The sequence below is a fragment of the Emydura macquarii genome, unplaced genomic scaffold (genome assembly GCF_026122565.2).
Source record: "Emydura macquarii macquarii isolate MOO-44397 ecotype Brisbane River unplaced genomic scaffold, CSIRO-AGI_Emac_v2 contig_2636, whole genome shotgun sequence".
In the NCBI taxonomy this organism is placed as follows: Eukaryota; Metazoa; Chordata; order Testudines; family Chelidae; genus Emydura; species Emydura macquarii.
In genome coordinates this window covers 1,913,720-1,936,216 of record NW_027132773.1, presented here as the reverse complement: position 1 = coordinate 1,936,216, position 22,497 = coordinate 1,913,720, and the positions used below count along the sequence as shown (strand labels likewise).

At 39.7% G+C, this 22,497-nt stretch overlaps 1 long non-coding RNA gene across 1 annotated transcript in view; it reads right to left on the bottom strand.

Moving 5' to 3' along the window:
• LOC137163622 (uncharacterized) overlaps positions 1-1,115 on the bottom strand; it is a 32,636-nt gene extending 31,521 nt beyond the window's left edge. Inside the window, exon 1 of the long non-coding RNA XR_010922738.1 lies at positions 966-1,115. This is a non-coding gene — a long non-coding RNA (uncharacterized lncRNA). The remainder of the gene's footprint in view (positions 1-965) is intronic.
• Between the last annotated feature and the right edge of the window lie 21,382 nt (positions 1,116-22,497).

Sequence of the window (22,497 nt, the reverse complement as noted above, 5' to 3'; positions counted from 1 at the left end):
CTTAACACAACTCCTGCTGTGATTTGTTTCCTCCTGATCCCTAACGTCCAGGGAAAGAGAGTGAGCTGAGAAATCTCACTACCAGCCTGTCCCACGTTGCTACAGGAGCAAAAACCATCTCCCCAAGTCTCAGCACTACAAGATCTTTACCATTACAGTAGCTCTTGGATTTGTTTTCCTGAAGAACCCCACCACCTACCTCTGCTACCACACCCTGTCCCACTATTTAAGGCTTTTTCCCTCACCTACCTTGAGCAGTCTTCTGAAGACTACTGGCCTTTATTCCCTTAATCTCAGACATCTTTGTGATCTGTGCTTGGTTTCTGGCTACTCTCCCACCTCTTTGTAGAGGAGAGACCCTGCAACATCCATCTTGCTAGATGGGAATGTTATTTGCACTACACAGGCGTTTTAATATTCTCTGGAGCCAAGAGGTACTATGGTACACTGGGCCTATAGGAAAATTTTACCGTTAACTCGTGGCACTTGAGACCTTCAGTCCCAGAGGCCATTAAAAGGCTAGTGCAGTGAAAGTTGGAGGAATATTTATAAAAACTTTAAGATAGAAGGATGGCCAGCCTCCCCCCCTTTCCCTTTGGGATATAAAATCAGATTGGAGAAGGGGATACAGATTTTCCAGAAAAGCAGTGAACAAATTAACATTTTTCCTCAGTTGCATCCTCTTCATATACTTTATTAAAAACCTGGACCTTGCTGAGTGCACTAAATCTGACATTCATGCTCCAATCAGAAGGGTCAAGTAGCAGACTCAAAGGTCCTCCAAAAGAAAACACTACCTTAGAAGTTAAGTCTCAGGAATGCCTCAGATGATCTCAGCTATCCATTTTATAATATAAACCAAACAAAAAAGTGTTCTGAATTCCACTCTTCTCCTACTGGGGGAAATGCTTAATTCCTCACAGCTGATCCAGCTCTTCTACCCATCTCACAATCTCTGTACTAACCTTACAGCATGCAGCTGTGGTCTTTGCTTTGCTCAGGACAAGAATGTGCATCCTTCCCATAACAGTCTCTGAACTGGTTATTATATACCTGCCCTCAGACTCATCTGAGCTGAGACAAAAGCAGATGGATGGTATTTAGGTTAGAACAAACCCCAGTAGAAAATAGTACAAGATGCTGCAAGGTCAGTTAGTGCACCACAAATCTGTGATCAGATAGTGAAAAAGAATTAAGCTGGTGACTGAGAAGGATCATGGATAAGCACTATTCTGAATTCATTTGTCCCTTTGCATTTCTGCTTTTCAAGACCTTTCAGCCAAAAGCTTTTGCTTCTGTTACATTATTGTGTTTTTGGAGGGTTTTTTTTTTTTTTTTTTTTTAAAAGCTGTTCTGAAACATGTATCCTTTAGGGTGTTTGAATTTGATTCACAGCTGAACCAGAAGAAGCTTGGCTAGCACTTTCATGATTGAAAAAGGAAGATTGACACCTGGAAATGCTGACACTTCTGAAAACTAATCTTCTCCATTTCAAGTACAAATAGGATGTTGGCAAACAAGAGGACACTAAACCATGATGAATGTTAAGAAACTTAAGACATGAGGCCTGTGATGAGCATTCAGCAACAAATAGATACTTTAGTACAGCTGAGTATCAGGACTAACTTGTGATATAGATCACAGCTGTTTGAGACCTGGGTAGAGAGTGGTGCATATTGTGCATGATTTCAACCCTTCTCCTGATGATCCCTGAACAGATTGCAGCAGCAGGGGTGAACTTTGTTTGTGACTAGCTCCTAATCTGAGGTTGATTGTTGTATGCAAGGGATAACTCCATTGTCTTCTGTGTCTCAGGACAAAATGAGTGTCTTGGGGTTTAACCTCTCATTTTTCTGTTGAACTGTTCTACAGTGGGGAGGCAAATTGTTCCTTTCAACCATGTTTCCATTTTTAACGTGTATGTCCATTAACAGCTATTCTTTACACAGGAAGATCCTGTTGTGCACAGTGAGCTATGCTAGACAGCCATGTTATAAATTTGGAATAAATAAGAGAGGCTGCAACTCCCAGGGATGCTGAAGATATTAACTTTAACCCACATGCTGCTTCTGTTTCTCAGGATATAACACTTAATATTTTAATATAAAGATTAATCTTTCTTTATGCCCTGTATGTTTGGGACAGCCTTCTGTTCTCTGTTCTATTCTATCCATCTGAACCACTGTCTGATATTTTTTGTACATGAGCTAAAAAGTTTATAAACTGCCCAAGAAAGGAACTCTCATTTTTACACAGTAAGATTCTGTATAGATCTACAGTACTCTCATCATTCTAAAGAGCAGTAAGAAGAATTATGAAGCTTTTTAGAATACGCATCTAATAAAGCCCAAACTTTGTAAGGTTCATACACACACTGCAGACAGAAGACTGTTTAGATTGAGCTGTGTCCTTACACTTATATAATAAGTACACGTAGAGAGAAACTACTTTAAAAAGCAAAAACAGCTTAAAAACAAAATGAGTAGGAAAAAAAATCTGCAATCCTCAAATGGTGAGAGTATTTCTGTACCCAAACATGTTACTTTTGTTAATGTTTTTTCCCCTCTACTTTTGTGCGTATTTTTTCTAATATAAAACTCAAGGAAGTCCATGCTGCAAGAGCTATTCAGGTATTAGTGAATAACAAAACACAAATCATGAAAATTAAGGCCCCTGCAAATATTTCCCCAATGGCACCTCTCATGTGCCTAAATTGACTTTCATGCCACTGTTCTCAATGCATAAAATTAAACACATGAACAAGTCTTTTCAAGATTAGGACTTAGGTATGTCATAGACTCCTAGACTTTAAGGTCAGAAGGGACCATTATGATCATCTATTCTGACCTCCTGCACAACACAGGCCACAAAACCTCACCCACCCACTCCTGTAATAGACCCCTAACCTATGACTTAGTTATTGAAGTCTTCAAATAATGGTGTAAAGACTTCAAGGTACAGAGAATCCACCAGCAAGTGACCCGTGCCCCATGCTGCAGAGAAAGGCGAAAAAATCCCACAGTCTCTGGCCTGGGGGAAAACTCCTTCCCAACCCCAAATATGGCGATCAGCTAAACCCTGAGCATGGGGGCAAGACTCACCAGCCAGACGCCCAGAAAGAATTCTCTGTAGTAACTTAGAACCCATCCATCTAACATCCCATTACAGTCCACTGGGCATATTTACTGCTAGCAGTCAAAGATCAGTTAATTGCCAAATTGGACTGTCCCATCATACCATCCCCTTCATAAATTTATCAAGCTCAGTCACACAAGGAAAGCCATTATTTCGCTTAGTTAAAAGGATAGACACATAATTTCCCATTTGATAAGACACCAGAGGGAATCAATGAACTACTAGAAATAGATGTTTTAAATGATCTACCTTATAAGTCTATTTTTCCAAAGTCAGGTAAATGCCCTTTCATCCGCCTAGCTTCTGAGCATAGTAATCATACTCCCCTGTTCATTCCACAGGAGACTATATTTTATCTTGGGTTAAGGTGGTCTATGGACCTGAATTATCTGCCAGCATTGGCATGTCTTTGGTCTGATGACTGTAACTGGAAATACATTTCAGCTGTGATTTGAAAGATGGGATTATAATGGAAAAGAGTGTTAGACTGAAGAAATAACATTAGTTGTATAATTTGGCAGGAAAACAGAGGCCATCAAAACAATGGGTTTTGCATTTATGGAAAAATAATTTTAGCTTTGTGCCAACAGTGTCTGGAACAAGCAAAAATATGATTTACACCTTTATAATTCCCTGAATCCATTGCCAGCAACAAGCAAGAAAAATCAAAACCCTGAGATGCAAACTAAATTTCTTGGGCTGTTATTTCAAATGACGAAGTCTGATAAATAAAACTTAAATTTTACATCTCCCATGGATTCTAGCATATGATTAATAGTTACAACCCTGTGGCCAGTAGCCAATGTATGTATGTGATTACAACAATCTTAAATAAAGTACATTTAAAATAAATATGCCAAAAAAAGATTATAAAAAACCCTTCAAGCATGCTTGGAAAAAAATCTTGTCACTGTGTCAAATATTAAATCCTTATGAAAGTTAAATGCCACAGGAATCATTAGGCAGAATAAGAGAAGCATGGGGTGCCACTGGCACCAACTCAGCTTTGGAGACTCAGTCATCGAAACACCATTTTTGTTCATTTTGTTTTCTACAGTTTGTTTTTCTGCTGATGTCCTACATATGTTCATTTTTAAAAACCCTTAGATTGCTAAATGTACCATAATTAATTGGTTGTCTTTCACAGTCACTTGCCAACAGAAATACTGGATTTTTCTCTTCCCTTACACAATATATTTGTTAATTGCTGTATTGTAGCCGTGTTGGTCCCAGGATATGAGAGATGCAAAGTGAGTGAGGTAATATCTTTTATTGGACTAACTTCTGTTGGTCTAAAAATATGAGCTTGAAAGCTTGTCTCTTTCAGCAACAGTAGTTGGTCCAATAACAGGTATTGCCTCATCCACTTTACCTTTCTCATACTCTGTTCACTCAGACATGATCACCAACGTTATTATACTCTACTCTCTTAACAGAGTTCCCATCTGTGTTAAAACTACCAGGAGAACAATAGAGAGCTCATGTTCAACTCATGGAGTTACTGATTTAATTAATGCTCCTCTAGTGAAGGAGATATTAGGGGTTTCAGAGGAACACAAGGTATATCTTTCAAATCTCATGGATCTGCTTGGAATGGAAGCTTTGACCTCCTCCATTGTGTTAATTTTCCTCTGAAACCACTTCTGCTTATCATGTTCCCACTGTCTCCTCCATCAGTGCCTGGGCAATTCTCCCTTCCATGCTGAGAGTTATAGATCTGTAGTAGAAGCTGATGATCTGAGGAAGTCATTTTGCAGTGTATCTTAACTACAAAAAGAGTTACGTATTTGGGGTGGGGTTTTTTTTGTGGGGGGAGGGAAGGTTAAGAAAGTTTAGGTTTCTATCAGTCATGTTACTCTCTAAGGTAAACTTGTTGGAGCCAATGAGCCATTTTAACTTAACTATTGACCATACAATCTAAACAGCTTAAAATGTGAGTTTAATCAATTCTCCTTTGGTCCTATGCCCTATATCTCAGCCAGATGAGTCCAGTAAATGAAGTATGAGCTGTGCTTTTCTGTACAAATGGAGAGAAAAAACATTAGAAGATATTTTGAACTCTTGGTAACTTCTGTGTTTAGAGTGCCATAATTCCAGACCCTGTGTCTAATTCACTTCAAATATGGCATAAAAAATATACCATCCCCTCTGACAAAATCTGCTATGTTTGAAGGCTGATATTCCTGTGTGTGTGTGGATTCTGGAAGGAGAAGGACAAAAATCAAGTTTATAATGGAAGCTTGGTTGCAACCTTAACTATGGTTGGGTGGGGACTGGCAGGCATAATGTCCTGGTTATTGAAGTCAATGGCAACACTCCCACTAACTGCAACAGGACCAGGATTTCACCTGGAGTGGTTATTGCCACTATATAGCTCAGAGTCTTAAAACAGTTATAGAGTAAACACATTCTTTAAAAACACAGATTGTTTCCTGCTTTTGCAGTGCATTCAGAGCCAATGTTTGTGTTAAGCAGTATTGACATCCAGTGGAGAGTTAGAATAATTACAGGCATACAGATAGTTCAGTGCAGTAGTCCAGATTGCATTGCTAGTTCATCTGTTTATCCCAAATTGAAATGGATTGTTATTCATTTCCTCTCATGCAAATTTAATCTTCCTATAAAATGTATCTATTAATGCAATGCATTTTCTTTGTGAGCAAAAGCAGGAATACATATAAATGCAAAATACCTTTTCTTTTTTTTTTTTTTAGAGTTTACTTTTGAACAGTTTCTTATTTCACTTTTTTTTTTTTTTTAAAGTGTATTTTTTCATAGGTAGTGAGCTGCAGGAACTTTTTTTTAAAGAAAGGGTATTGGATCATATGATTATTGACTTTTCAAGACATGCAAATGTACCTGTCTTTACAAAGAGAATTATAGTAAAATATAAAACCGGTTTATCAGATCTGGCATCTCAAACATGATACCATTCATTGGGAGGTAGATTAGTGAGCACTGATTCACATCAGGAGGCCTATTAACAGTTCATCATTGTGTGTATGGATTGTACAATCTAGCCCTTAATATGGAAAATTTGGGTATGGATTAGAACAATAGCAATAATTTCAATAGAAAAAATCTGATAAGAGTTCCATGATCCTTTCTCATTTTAATAGATTTATCTGCTTATGAAATAAAGCTGGTCAGAAAAAAATTTCCTGTGAAAACCTGTGACTTTTCATTGAAAAACTGAAAAGATTTTGGTCTTTCAGCAACCAAAAACTTAACCTTTTCAGCCAAAAACTAAAATGTTCAGCTGAAAATTAGGGAGGAAAAATGGTTAACAATTTACTTCTCATGACTCTCTCTTTAGTCTTTTTATAGTCAACACCCTTTCTTTTAAAATCATCATAAAAGTCCTTCAGGGGGAAGTTGGATCTCTCAGGACGTTGGCAATGGAAAATGAAGCCTTCACCTGTAGGCACCAGTTCAAAAAGTTGCCATTTGATAGTAGTTTATATCTTCATATAAGATATGAATTGGTATTGTCCGTTGTCACCAGGAAATGAGGATTAACAAAACAGAAAAGACCATCCAAATGGGCAAAAATGTAAATGGACTTAGTGAGGTAAATCCAGCCCTGGGATAATTGCGTAAGCTCCAGAACCAGTCTCTCAGAGTTGCTCGTGGCTGCTCCAGGATTATAGATGCAGTTTATATGAATGTTATATCAATTTGGTGGATGAAGAGAAGACCTTAATTATAAAAATAAAACATTTAGCCTAGGCTAAAGGCAGCAGTGAAGATGCTGTAGGATGACCATGATTTGGAAACTTTCCCAGTAATTCAGGATCTACAGGCTATGGAAGCTTTAAAAGAACAATACGTCAAACTGCAAAACACTCTCCTTCTGTGAAACCAAAGGAAATGGGGCTTCCGCACACAGCAGTGCATGATGTGCTACATGATTCTAGCACATATATAAAATTAATCTGTTAACTCAGAACACTAAATAAATCATTTGGTTTTGTTACTTCCCAAACTAATCTTACCTGCATAGTTTAACTTTTGCAACTGCCATTTACCTCATGATTTTTCTTTCCAGTACAAAAGAAAATTAATTGATGCCCATTTTTCATTATAAATTCATCCTTAGGAGAACAAAAGAATTCATGGTTTTTTTTCCCCAATACACAGTAATTAGTTCTCTATACAAAACTACTGTTGCTTTAGCCAGGTTATCTTACCTCAGTTCTGATTACTCTTGACTTCTTTCAATTTGTTGATTTCACTGGGATGCTGAGAACTAAAAGCAACAGGAAATACACTACAATGAACTACAGTCAATAGACTTTTCAAATCTCTGATTAATTTATTATGCTTTGCAGAAAGATTCTGGAGGAAGCCACAAATTACAGTACTTGTAAAAGTTTATGAACAAGACTATAAAAAAAATCTAAGGAAATTTGAGAGAGGATAAAAACATGTAGAGAATGCGAAGTTCCTAAATACACATTTAACTTTAATAAGCCAATTATTTTATATTAAATAAATATCAATTGATTATTAGGAACATTCTTACTGAGGTTTAACAACTGCAAAAGATTTGTATCTCTTATACAGCTGTTGCAGGAATACGGTGAGGTAGTTTAGAGGTCCATCTAATAAACTGATACTATCTGGTAGGGAATGTTCTGCAGATTCTACATATCTTTATTTTTAACCTCCGTTCTCTTTTGGGTGAAATTCACCTCTTGTCTGCTGAGCACAGGCACAGAAGAAAATGGATTCTCAAGACAACTCAACCTCAATCCCATCCCTGGCTTTGGAATATCCTGCTGGCCTGGAACCCAAAGGGCCAGCTGAGAATAGTTGGAGTGTAACCACACACTGCCTGCACACCCCTGACCCTGGCAAGAGAGGTAGTCATGTAGGTGCTGGCTCCGTACAAAGTGCCTGCAACATGCCAGATAATCTGGTCCATTATCTCTCATTGAAAAGATGGATAATTGTTCAAATAATAAAAACCATGATCATATTTGACATCTGTGCCAACACTGCAACAGAAAGGCAAAAAAAAAAAAAGGGGGGGGGCATTGAAACCAGCTGCCCTCTTACTCCTTCAGATGGCCCCTGGGCATTTTCATCGTTATGGACATACAAATTCTGCTGTCTGATTCTGACTCTCTTTAAAGATTCAAGGGTAAATCCAGCCCCTTGTCCACAACCACCTAAGGATTTAATTTGTTTTTTCATTCTACACCTGATTCTTATTGCACTCAGGGTAAGACACAGAGATTCAGAACCAGCAGCTTCTATTTGAATCTAATGACCTGCATGTTTTGTTAGCGTTCAATTTTGCATATCATGAACTACATTTGATGACTAATATGAACAAAGCACTTCTGAGCCTGGTTGTCTTCATGCCTTTGAGATGCATTATGCTTGCATAGCTGTTGAGTTCTATGTTGTAAAAAATTTTAGCCCACTTCTTGGAATCCACCCTTTTATTGATTTCAGCACATACACAGAATTACCTCATGTGTTTAAGCTCTGTCTCCACTGTCACAGGTTGCACTGTGGACAGTAGCATCTTGTTCAAGTAAATCCAGGATCAGATTCTTCACTAATTGTTTTTCATTTGTATTACAGTAGTGCCGGAGACTCGAACCAAGTTCAGGGTCCCATTGTGCAAGGCACTGTACAAATACATAGTAAGAGGCAGTCTTTGCCAAAAGAGTTTACAATTGAAACATACAAAAAACAAGGGGAAGAGAAAAAAAGAGGCCCAGAGAGATTAAATGACTTGCCCAATATCACACAGCAGGTCATTGGTACAACTGGAAACAGAATCCAATAGGGAAATCCCAGCCCTGCTGAAGTCAATGGCAAAACTGCAATATGCACTTTGGGTCTTTTTATTTGCCTTCTTGTTTTTGAACCTTTAAGGTTTGCATTTCCAAGTTTTTCTCAACAACCAAACTTACTTTTTTTAAAAAAGTGAAAGCTGAAATTCTCACATAATCACATAAATTGGGGCTTTAAGAAAAACATCAAATATAATGAGATTAATGATAAAATTGCAAGAGTTGGCAACATCAAAATAACTGGCATGCAAGACATGCTGAAATATTCAGAAATGTAGACTTGTCCTTTTATATTTTAAAATAGACTTGTTTAAAAAAAAAAGAGAGAAAAGAAGACAAACTAAATGTAGTGGTTTGCTTCAGATTGTGGAACAGAAAGGCCTTTCACCCTGTACGTTATCTGTAGCCTTTGAAGGATTAGATTTTTTTTTTTTTTTGGTAAATGTCAATTTCATCACACATGCAGAAACCAACAACAACAACAAAAATGCATGGATAAGTGAAATCTACAGATGCACAAAGTAAGAAAAATGCTGCTTGAGAACTTATTCAAGTTTGATTTAAGGATATTTACTTTGTATATTTTGACATGTGATGTTAACAATTTGTATTTTAATGGTTTGACTTTTGAATCTCAACAGCTCTGTTATTAAATAATTATTGCCTGACCCTCCCTAATTTCCTGCAACTCTGAAAATTTAAATTGATAAAAATTTCAAAAATGCTTAACAGTTTTAATAAAACCCATAATGCTGTGAAATGTGAAAGTTTAAATCGATTAAAAAAATTAAAATACTTAAAGATAAATATTGATGTTATCTGTCAAAATTATAAAAAAAATAAAATCTAATTCTTGCAAGCCTAATTATATGATTAGGAAATATGGTTAAGATGAGTAGTTTAGATACTTAGATGGAGAATTGTATAGTCACTGTATAACAGGAATAGAAATTCCATGCTCCTAGATAGATAGACTGGACTGTAAGGTATCCCCACTGAATGAATCTGGGCCAAGTTACTGTGACCTTCGTACATGAAAAGCAACTACTGCATATAGACAAGTGATAAAGGACTGTAAGCATGTGAACTCTCTAGTTGCTTTATTGCTTTTATGTTGTGATAACTGTATTATGATATGTAATGAAGATGACATATAGCTTGTTGGGACAAGACTAGTCTTTATTCCCTGGCATTAGTCACCTGGCATGGATCAGGATGACCAAAAGGCTCCATATACTCTTGTCACATGGTGCGTATCCATTGTCTCCAGTGTCTGCTTTTACATGGTGGTTTTATATTAGAAACTTATTTTGATCCATTGGGATCAATATGACGTTAATACCCATTAACAACTTAATGCTACCAGTTCTTCTAAGACAAGTACCCATTTCTTAGAGAATGGGAATATGTAGTGACATGAGTTACCTTGACAGTTTCCTAGAAGGCTGTAAAGCATATTAATGTATCATAAATTGCTGTAATGTGGCTGTTTAGAGAACAGTACTAGCTGTGGGTTAGGAGTTCATGGGATAACTGTTCAGCTCCTTTATTTCAGCTGGAGTGGTAACTGCTCACAAAACAAGGAACCAGCTAGAACCAACTAGAACTAGTTGAAAAACTTTGAAATTAATCAAAAAGGGAACAGATTTTTCATGACAATGTTCACAAAATATTCATCCTGCTCTGGACCAGTTTCACCACTAAATCTCATGGGAGGAGACCCTTAAGTTATCCTGGAGCCATAGCCTGTTAGTGGCTTTCAATTGTATTAGAGTAACCTAGAATACCAGTGAAGGTGGGCCACTCCACACCCAATTGAGACAGATGAAGCTTTCCAGTGTTTCAAAGATGAAAAAAAAAAAAAAAAAAAAGCCACATCTGCTGAAATCAGTGCTATTTCTACCAACAAGTAAAGATTGTCTTCCAAAATAAGCGTCAGTGTAAGATATCACATCTATGTAGGAAAAAATTCTGACAACTCTTTAATGGTGGTGAAATTGTTCCCTTAGTTGGTCAAGGTCTGACATTCTGTAATATCATGACCTTGCTCTGGTTGCTTGCTCAAAGTAATCTACTGATTTATCAACACAAGTATAGTGAGCAATAAAATTCCTTGTATACCCTGCGGAAGTGGTTTTGAACAAAGTAACTTCTGTATGTTTCATACATGGAACACCTTGTTAAAATTCTTTTCCAGAAATATAGCTATTAATTAAACTTCCTCCCCATCAAAGTGGCCACATAAATCAACACCACATTAATGGGCCATATTTTAATCTCGCTGTGAGAAAATACTTTATCAAGCCTTTTAAATACACTTTAATGAAGTACCATTTAAACATAAAATAAAAGCTGCAAGGCTTTATTCCCTCTAGTCAAATACAAAACTTACTGCTACTTGAAAGGTGACTTTTCTACCCTTATGTCTGTGGCTTTGGTTGAACCTGCAGTCTTGGAGAACATATGTGGATAATTCAGCTTGTAGCAAAGAGCTGGGTATATGCACAAGATGTCACTAGTGGAGCACAAGCTGAACCATTGACTTACTGACACCTTCCATCTACCTGTAAGGCTAATGGCATGTAATTCCAAATGTCACATTCAGCTGTGCTACTCATGTGTGAGAGTATATGCTCGAATGATGTTGCAGCTCAAGAAATAGACTCAGTTGATGCCTCTTGTCCACTTTATCTTTCCCCATTCTATTAGTCTTCTGCCCACCTCAGTTTGTAATTTACTGCATAGTCACCAAATGCCAGAGTGATGCTGCTTTTTCACTCCACTTCCTTTCACCCATTTTCTGACCCACTTATACCCACATGGAACTAACACTATGGTTTCAATCATCACTGGGAGCTGCACCTGGCTATACTAGGCCTGAATTTGGCCATTCAGCACACACATGGATATGGTATTCTTCATTCCCTGTCCTGAATTATTGTACAGTGTTGATGTACTCTAAAAGGGACCCCATAAAGTGGGAAAGAAGTAGCATCAGAGGAAACTGACAGTAGTTTATGCATTGCCAGCAGGATTTTCCTTAGCTCTGTTCTAAGGGCCTATGACCAGAGTTCCATCCTTAGGGTGGGCTGGGCCTTCTTCTTCCTGTCACTGGCTCCACCCAGCATGCTGGAGACCAGAGAAGCTGGTCTAATTGCTTGGCTGTAGGAAATGCAAAGTATCTTTATTTCCCCCCACCACCCCATGTTTACTTCTGTATGTCCCAGGGGTCCCAATCGTCTGGTGGGAGGGGGTCAGAAAAGGAAGGGAGTGGTCAAAATGACTCAGAGGAAGAGATGATATTGTCTATATTGGGCATGGGACATCTTGGTAGCAGCCATTCCAAATTATGGGGAAGGGACTAGCTCCCAGCCTCCCTTTTTATAAAATAGTGGCCTCTCCAAGCAGATTGAAAAATATAGGGCAAAATTCTCCAGTAGTGTAAACTGACACAGCTCTACTAGGAGCATTCCTAGCCCCAGGTAAATCAGTGGGGCTATTATCATTGACGTCAATGGGGCTAGATTTTTCCTGTTGACTTCAATACAGCAGAGAAGTGGGCCAATTGTCTCAGCTGAGAATTGGTCATTTTTGCAGGCTAGCTCTTCTGTTCAAGCAGGGTCATGCTGGAAAACAAGGAAGAATTTGAAGCCCTTTGGTAAAAGAAAATCTCCCTCATGCTTATCAGAATGAATCAGGCAGGGAGAGAAGGAAGGATGCTGCTATTCAGAAGACGTTGGTATCTATTGGTGCACACATAGCCTGGGGTATTTTTAGCATAACGTCCAGTCCTCTTATTCAAAGAGTAATTTACATGAGTGTGTTTTTGAGATGAGGGATTGGACAGCATGGAATAATAACCGATAACAGTGCTGAAATCAACACCAACCATTTCTGAAAGAAAAACAAACTCATGAAATGACAGATGTAACAGGGAAAAAATGAAGTTGCTCCCCATCCACCCGGCATCTGCAACTTTAAAATAAACCAAAGAACAAAACCAAAACAAATTGACTGCTTGCGCTGTAGGAGTTTTTCTTTTAACTGGCGCCAACAAAAAGACCCCCACAAAAAACAAAAAAGATTGTTTATAGTTTTTAAAATACTTTTCCATTTTTATTTTAAATTGCTCACAAATGATTTTTTGGAGGGGAAAAAAACGGTTAACTGAGCTGAGCTACAAAAAGCAGCTAGGAAAGGATTTTCCAAGAAATATAACAAATAGTTACTGAAAGCCCTCCATTGCAACTATTTCTATAACAAAACCAGAGCCAAAGTCACAAGATTTCCACTGCCTGCCTGTGCTCTACAGCCATTGGGGTGAGTGAATCTGAAAGGGTGTTTGCTTCTCTCTGAAGTGGGCTGGGTGGTGCCCATACAACTACGCAACCGCACCCTTTCCTTTGAGGCAGAATCTGGGACTCTGCCAAGCTTGATTACCATACATGGCAGTCAGTCAATGGGGCCAAGGAGCAGTGCTTCCCCACCAGCCCAGCCAGTGCCAGCTAAATGATTGCAAGAGAGACTGAGTAGACAGGGCACTCTTAGCTGATGGTTCAAAAACAAGTAGGTTTTCGTAGCGTGCAAGAGTGTAATCTTACACCTTTACCTTTTTCTTGGCTGAACTTTTACAAGCTGTTTCATTATTAGGGCCCCACTTCTCCAACCAATGGAGTCAAGAGGAGTTTTGCGGTCTTGGTCTATTAGCAGAAATAGCACCAGCAAATCAAAGATATTACTCCATTGCTAATCCCCAAGGCTCCATGTACTCAGTGGCAAGATTTTTGTGGCAAATTCCCTGGATTCTATTATGCATGAATATGGCAGACTGGCAATACAGCAACAGCATTATTTCAATTTTAATACTGAGGTTTTAAATGAATTAAATAGGAACATTAGTAATACAATCAGTGCAGTAGAGCTTGTGCTTAATTTATTGTGCTGCACACTCATTTTTAGTTTTCAATACGGTGTGTACGTTTGTATTAATTCATACAACAACATCGAAGAAGTTGTTGGGGGAAGCTGGCTGGTTTTGGTTTTGGATGGGGACAGTTGGATCTTCTGACATTCAGAGAAGAATGGAAAATAGTTTAAGGCTGAGGGATAAACACATCAGCTGGACAATTCTGTTAAAGTTTTCAGCATTGAAATAGTTAAATATTAACATTTAAATTAGCTTCATTAGCATTCAGAGTCAATAACCTAGTGAGATGAAGGGGCAGTTCACACACCTAAGATATTGTTTCAAGCTGTTGCAGATTCAGGAAGACTACACTGAATCAGTAACACTGACCTGTTCATGTTCTCAAGATTTTCTCCTTACCCAAGAGGGTTAGAATAAATTAATGAATGGAGGCTTAGATTCAGAAACATAATTCTGCAGCAAGATGTGGATTCCACTGCAAATATCTCAGCCATGGTACAACAAAATACACAGTCCTGGCTACCACACAAATGTTTCTGAAACGTCTTAGATTTCTGTACAGCTGCTCAGATTCTGAGACCCTGACGAATGGGGGAGGCAGACAAACAGAATGACTACATGAGACAAGAAATGTGACTGCTTTCTGAGGGAGAAGAGTCCAGGTCATAAAAGACATAGAAGGTGTCCACTTCGTCATGCCTTTTATGAAATTCTAAACAGATGCCTGTGAAGAACCCAGGTATAGCTGCCAGCAGCTGCCTCACTGGGAACAGATTTGGATTATTTACATTAACAGAACATCCCCTTCAGAATCACTCACCCAATGTTTTCTGCCTGTTGCTGCGTCTCACGTTTTCATATACACATCGTGGATGGTTTGGGATGCAAATGATGTATGCAAAGCCTCTGTTTCCAGTGACTCGCAGCTTTTGGAGATGGTGCAAGGATACCAAAAGATCATGATGCTCTCTGACCAAGAACAGACACTGCCCTTAGGAAATAATCTCTCTGGTACAGATACAGTAGTCCTGTTAGATGCAATGTGATTAAAATTACAGTGATGGAACTGCTGACACAGCAATGGTAAATCCACTGGTTCAGATCCTGAGCTGGTATAAATTGGGGCAGCTATTTTGAGCTACATATGTCAAGTTACACCAGCTGAAGATCTGTCCCATCCACACACAGATACTGTGTATTGGTTTTTTTCCCCTTGTCCAGAGTAAGTCCCTTTGTTCCTCAGGATCAGTTAGAGACAGCAGGGTGTGTGTCAGTCAGTGTGGCACCAGGACGTTGCAGTCAGTCCTGTGCTGGCTCTTGCATACTTTAGATTACCACACCCCTGATGTACTCTGACTGGGCACTTTGGGAGGGGTGACAGGGGAGCTGGCTATTCTAGCTGAGGACTCTCCATGCCTTGGACCAGGGGAAAGAATCTGGCCCACAGTTTTTACAGGCACTTTTGAAATAATTGATCCCAGGTCTCAGTTTTAAAGGTGACTTAGGCCCAAATCCTCACAGATATTTAGATACTCAAAGATATTTCAATGGGAGTTAGGGATCTAAATATCTGTGAGGATCTGGGCCTCAGTCACCTTTGAAAATGGTATTTAGGCTCCTAAACACTTAAACACTTAAAATTTTTACCCTTAGTTCTTAATCAAGCAAACTCCATATGCTTCAGTGCCATAGTAAGGACTGAGCATGTTGAGAATAAAGACTTCAGAATTTGTATTAGAGTTTTTTAAACACACTTCTAAGGGTAATTTAATGGCTGTCTTATAAAACTTTAATGATAGTGTAAAAAATTCTTGGGTTATTTCTTTTAATCCCTTTCCTTCTGAGAAGCCTGTTTCTTTTTATTGTATTCCACTAATAACAGGGCTTTTCTCACAGGTAAATCCATAGCATGTTACAAGCAGCAATATTAACACAACCTATGCTAATGTTAAGAAAACTAAAAACAGCAGTTCAGACTTGTGCTGTGCTGAAGGGAAAAAATGTGTATGAAGGGAACTCTTGTAATGTAATGTAGTAGTATCAAATATACAAGTCATTTCACAGTTTGTGATCCTTTGTGTCAAATAACCTTTCCTTCATTACAGTGGATGAAGAAGGCCAGGCAATCCAAGTGACATTGTCTTTATATATGGGTCAAAGTTTTTACATACAACACTAAGTTAAGGTAATAAAAAAATGGAGAATATATAGCATAGAGAGAGGGAGAGACAGGAATCTAACATTAGCCTCAATACAGGGCTTAGTGAGTAGGTAGGGGCAAATCTGTCTAGCCCAATTTCAAATCCATTCAAACAATACGAGTTTGTAAGTTCAACTCCGATGTTATTGGGCTCATGTTTGACTTAGGAATGACAATAAAAAAAAAGATTGCAAAGCAGGGAATGAGAAAACAATTAATGGAGAAAAAGAAGAAATGAAAATGGAAGACAGCAAGCAGAATGAACAAAATCGAGAGGCTGTGTAAAATGAGCAGAGGCAGAAAGAAAAACCCTAAGGGAAAACTAAATAAATACAGCATGTCACATCCTGCAAGAGCTGTGCAGGAACTGAATTTCCACTCGATGGGAAATTTTGCATTTCCAATTTTTTTCCCCATTCTGAATTGGAACAAAGAGTTGGAAATAAAAATTTTTCCTCTGAAAGCAAATTTTTGAAGATTTCCATTTCAGGAGAACTGAAACAGAATTTTTCTATACAATTTGGGAAAGGAGCAAGGCTGCTCAGGGATCCTGGGAATCTAAGCAGCCCACCTGCCTGCCTGGTTTCCCTCACAAGTTTTGACACTATTGACATGTTGCCACAGAACAGCATTCTTCAGTGAATCTGTTCCATAGGATATTTTTCAGTCAACTCTATGTCTTGCCATTGCTTTTTAAACAGAACTTTCTACAGATATCTGTGGTAACTTCCGATTTTAAAATAGGTCTGATAGGGCACATAAGTCTAGATTTTCAATAAGTGAGTGATGTCTTTTCTAAATCAAGTAATATGCAGTACAGATTTCCAAAGGAAACAAACAAGCTTGTTTTCTCTAGTTTCATTGTTCACCTTGGGCAGAAGAGACAAAACATGTATGTTTATTGTAGAGAGGGAAAAGTAAGCAATATTGAACTCATTTTGCAACCCCCCAAAACAGTTGAAGGGGTTCACAAAACCCTGAACTCTACAAAGTTCATCCATTTCTAAATGCACTGAGCTTTATTATAGTTATTACAACTTTTGGTGAGCAGATACCTGCTATACATTAGAGAATAACAGGTAAGTAAAAGGAATCGATGTAGTGTCCAGCTATCAGGGAGAGTCACACTGCTCTGTCTCTGAAGTTGAGGGGGGTTAGGCCTCTGTCTCTGAAAACAATATAGACTCTCTAACTTCATTTGCATATGTAGAAGCTTTGGCTGAGACAGAGGATAAGAAAATATATATGACTCCTGTGTATACATCTCACAGCTTTAGCTAGACTGGAAAAAGGCCTTCATGGATTGCAGGATCAGGGTTTTTTTTAATTGGATCTGCTTTGGAAGCAGTTCAATTTTTCATTCATACTGAAAGTTCTTATTGAATAAAGTTATCTCACACACCCCTGGAGTTTCCCCCCTTTCTAGTCTAGTTCATCCACTTCATATAGCTAACTATATTGTAACTCTAGCTGATAATTGTTCCAGGTTACTTTTCCTAAAATACCTCAAACAGAACCCCATTAGTGAGTGACTGGGCTAGTTGTTGCCATTTAAAGCAAAGGGAGTTGGTTCAAGCCTTAAATAGTGTTTAAGGGCTTGATCCTGCACCGCTGAAATCAGTGAGTTTTGCCACTAATGTCAATGACAAGAAAGGTGGATCAGGCTGTAACTAAGGAAATATTTTACTACTCCAAAGCTCAAAATACCACATAAATTCATCATAATCATCTCCTGTTTCCAACACTAAGGTGGGCTAGACCCAACTTCTCAGCTTTGGTATTTAGACACCTCAAGTCTCAGCCCATTTTGCAATTAGGGATCTGAGGCACAGAGAAGTTAGGTGACTTGCCCAAGGTCATACAGGATGTCTGTGGCAGAGCAAGGATTTGAAACAAAGGTCTCATGTCCTAGGTCAGTGACCCAAGCACTGGACCATCCTTCCTCTCACCAAACAAGTTACATACCAGATCAGAATTCAACCCATAATTTTAAATGGATAAATATATTTACCTTTTGTGGGACAGATGCTAGACCGACCTAATCCCTCCTCCCATGCAATCTCATTGTAATCAAGTTTTGTACGAGGCATAGGTCAGTGCACAGTTACAGTTTGCTAGTTATAGACTGTTGATACATATTGATTATTTGGCAATAAATACTTGTCTGACCCAGATCGTCCCAAAAGATGAACGGATTTGTCCAGATATTTCACACGCCCTTTGGGGAAAAAAAAATCACCTTTTGTATATTTGTAGAAGAAATCTAAGATGCACAGGACCCGTCAGTGCCTTGATGCATGAAGTGACTCTAGCAGACTTATATAAAATTTCCCTATATGTTCCCCTTGCAGCTACTTGTCCATTTCTGTTCTTAAATTGTGAACCCCGTGGAGCAGAGACCATCCACTCCTCTTGAATAGAGGAAGCTGCTTAGCATATTCTTGGTGCCACCGCAAACGAATGGAAATCCTCAGGGTATGAGAAACTGAAAGGGCTCCATTTTGATTGCCTTTCTCATGGTGGTGAGCACATTTCCCCCACACAAGTGGCCCCCATCATGGCAATTGGAGAATAAATACCCACCAACATGAACCATGGCTGCATATGCAGCCCATTTGAAAACGAGAGTTCACTGTTAGCCATACAGACAAGAGCCCAGCTGTCCGCAGGAGTCTTCATTATCTCTTTTTCACTTGGTTAAGGGAATCTTTCTAAGGCCTGGTTTTTGGTTGCATTAACCCTAAGATCACTACATTCCATAGAATCATAGAATCATAGAATATTAGAGTTGGAAGGGACCTCAGGAGGTCATCTAGTCCAACCCCCTGCTCAAAGCAGGACTAACCTCAGCTATATCATTCCAGCCAAGGCTTTGTCAAGCCTCAGCTTAAAACCTCTAAGGATGGAGATTCTACCACCTCCCTAGGTAACCCATTCCAGTGCTTCACCACCCTCCTAGTGAAAAACTTTTTCCTAATGTCCAACCTAGACCTCCCCCCCTGTAACTTGAGACCGTTGCTCCTTGTTCTGTCATCTGCCACCACCGAGAACAGCCTAGCCCCATCCTCCCTGGAACTCCCTTTCAGGTAGTTAAAGGCCGCTATCAAATCCCCCCTCATTCTTCGCTTTTGCAGACTAAACAAGCCCAGTTCCCTCAGCCTCTCCTCATAAGTCTTGTGCTCCAGCCCCCTAATCATTTTTGTTGCCCTCCGCTGTACTCTCTCCAACTTGTCCACATCCTTTTTGTAGTGGGGGGCCCAAAACTGGACACAATATTCTAAATGAGGCCTCACCAATGCCGAATAGAGGGGAATAATCACATCCCGTGACCTGCTGGCAATGCCCCTCCTAAAGCAGGCCAATATGCTATTAGCCTTCTTGACAACCAGGGCACACTGCTGACTCATATCCAGCTTTTTATCCACTGTTACCCCCAGGTCCTTTTCTGCAGCCTTTTCCATGTAGCCTTCTTCCACAAGAGGGGAAACAGTGAAACCACATGAAACTGGGCAAGGCACCAAACACGTTGATGAAGTCTGGTGAAATGTTTTGGCATCACTGAGTAACAATAACACACCATTTTCATTAACTTGAACAAACAAATCCAATAGAGGATTAAAAAGCAGCACAGATGTGACACAACTTTACACTTTGAGAATGTAGCAGGCAGATATACCACCATGTTAACGGTTTCTTTTGACAAAGGAGAAAACGTGGCCTAAAGCCATTGGCTGTGTCCATAACAGGGAACTCTTAGGGGGAAATTCCCATTACAGCTACCACTGGTGCCACTAACCATGGGAGAGCCATGATGTAGACAAGATTAACCACTATGTCAATTAAAAGTAACTGATAAAAATGTCAGAAGCCAGGTAAATACTAGCCAGGTAAATACTAGGTAAATACTAGCCAGGTAAATACCACATAGCAGCTGGGAGGGGAGATTCCCAGCATGGGCAGGTAGACACGTGCTAGCTCTGCTGGAGCTAGAACCAAATAGCAGCATGGCTGTGGTGACCCAGGCAGCAGCTCAGGCTAGCTGAGCAAGTACATACCTAGCAGGTCAGGCAGGATTGTACTTAGGTAGCTAGCGGGAGCATCTGCCTGTGCCACCATGGCCACGCTGCTCGAGCAGAGCTAGCACATGTGCATCTATACATGCTGGAAATGATGCCCCCAACCTGCTATGCAGACATAGCCAAAGTGACTCGCCAGCCAGCATGTCCCGTTGTGGCTGGGCTCCTCATTGCAGTTTGCTCTTTTTGTCACTCAGGTAGGGTGGTGGTCCCCCATCTTGGAACTCAGCCCCATCCAGCCAGATCATGTTCAATCCCACCTCTTCAGGGTAAGTGTCTAGTCCAACAACAGTCTGACAACCTCTTACCAGGTCTCCAGCCCAACTCTATGCCCTCTGGTCCTTACAACTTTTCTCTGCAGCCTTCAGCAGTCTTTTCCCTGATGAGCTGTAGGGCAACCCAGTCCGTCCCTCAACCCTGGGTTGCAGTTCAGGGCCTCTGTAGCAGGTGATGAAGATCTGCTTCTTTATACCTTCATCTTACTGCAGCCCACCTCCAGGCCTTCTTCCCCAGCCCTCCTCAGATAACAAAGGAGAGGCCTCATACAAAAATAGTCCAAATATGCCTCTGGCCTCCCTCCTTTCAGAAGATACCTGATAAGCTGAGAGGCCAGCTCACACCAGCTGAGGCCTCAGAACTATTGTGCAGTGTCCACAGACATCCTCAGGCAGCTTTGTCCTCCATAGTGCTCCTTTCTGGGCATCAACAAGGAGAAGTCTGCCCACCTCCCAGAGCCAGCTCCCTCCTTTTAAAGGCTCCTCCTCCAAGTCCAGCAGCCTCACAAGTGCAGTGAAGTGAGTTGCCTGAGGCCAAAACCATTCTTTAACCCCTTCCCGCTGGGTGCAGGGTTTGTACACCAAGTCACAGGCTCCCACTGATGGCACCTGAATGGATGCTAATTTATTTCTCAGTTAACCTACTGCAAACATGGCCTAATGTTCACGTTCTACAGCCATTTTCTCAATCCACCCCCAGTCCATGAATTTCATCATTGCTGAATTATTTCACTAACCTACTGTATATCAGAACATCTTTTAAACTTTGTTCTAAAAAAGGGAAGGTGAACCTGGTGGGTAAAAAGGAATCAGTCCACCTATTGTCCATCCCTAAGAAACTAAAACCTAAACCTTTGTGCTGGTTTAAAAAAGTATTGATAGACATTTCCTTCCCGCCCATTTCCCTTCTACCTGAAGAGCTTCCCAAGCAAGCAGAAGGTGGAAGAAAAGTATTACTATCCCCATGTAGCAGATAGGGAAGTGAGTGGCAGCAGGTGTCTGTGCTGTCATTGGTGGTATGACCACAACATCCACAGGCATCCCTGAGCTAGCTTGCTAAAAAATAGCAGTGAATCCATGGCAGCAGCATATGCTAGTCACCTAAGTATATACTCAGAGTCCCAGGCAGGCATCTACTCATACAGCTAATCCATACTGCCTCCCCTTTACTGTATTTTTAGTGACCTAGCTTGATCATGCTGACATGGGTTGCAATTGCACCTTCCAATTACAGTGGAGACATACCCACAGAGACTAGCCCCATGTCACAAAGAAGAGTATAGCAGAAGCAGGTATTGAATCTAGATCCCCTGAGCCCCTGGCTAATGTCTTAATTTCAAGACCATTCTTCCTCTCTTTCTTGATTACAGTTTAATGTCATTAAAGTAATCGGTATAATATGGTAATGTATGAAGAAGGAACTCAAAGAATTTTGAGAGACCTTCAAGGAAGTTATCTACACCAGCGACATTCAGCCTTTCCAGATTACTGTACCCTTTTCAAGAGACTGATTTGTTTTGCGTACTCTAAGTTTCACCTCATTAAAAACTACTTGCTTGCAAAATCAGACAAAAATACTTGAGTCACAGCACGCTATTACTGAAAAATTGCTTGCTTTCTCATTTTTGCCATATAATAAATAAATCAACTGAAACATAAATATCATTCTTACATTTCAGTGTATAGTATATAGAGCAGTATACACAAGTCATAGTCTGTATGAAATTTTAGTTTGTACTGACTTCACTTTTTATGTCGCTTATGTGCTTTTTATATAACCGGTTGTAAAAGTAGGCAAATATCTAGATCAGTTGATATACACCCTGAAGACTTCTGCGTAGCCCCAATGGTACATGTGCCTCTGGTTGAGAACAATGGATCTACACTCATCCCAAAACCAGGAACCAACCAAATTCTGGCGAGACAAGAACCAACTAGCTACATAAAACATCAAAGAACAAAGAGCAGACTGGAATCAAGGAGTCTCCCACAGTACGAACAAGTTGACTGCTAACAAAGCACAAGTGCTCTATGTCTCATATTCACTTATGAAGGTCGGAGAATTTCTCTCTGT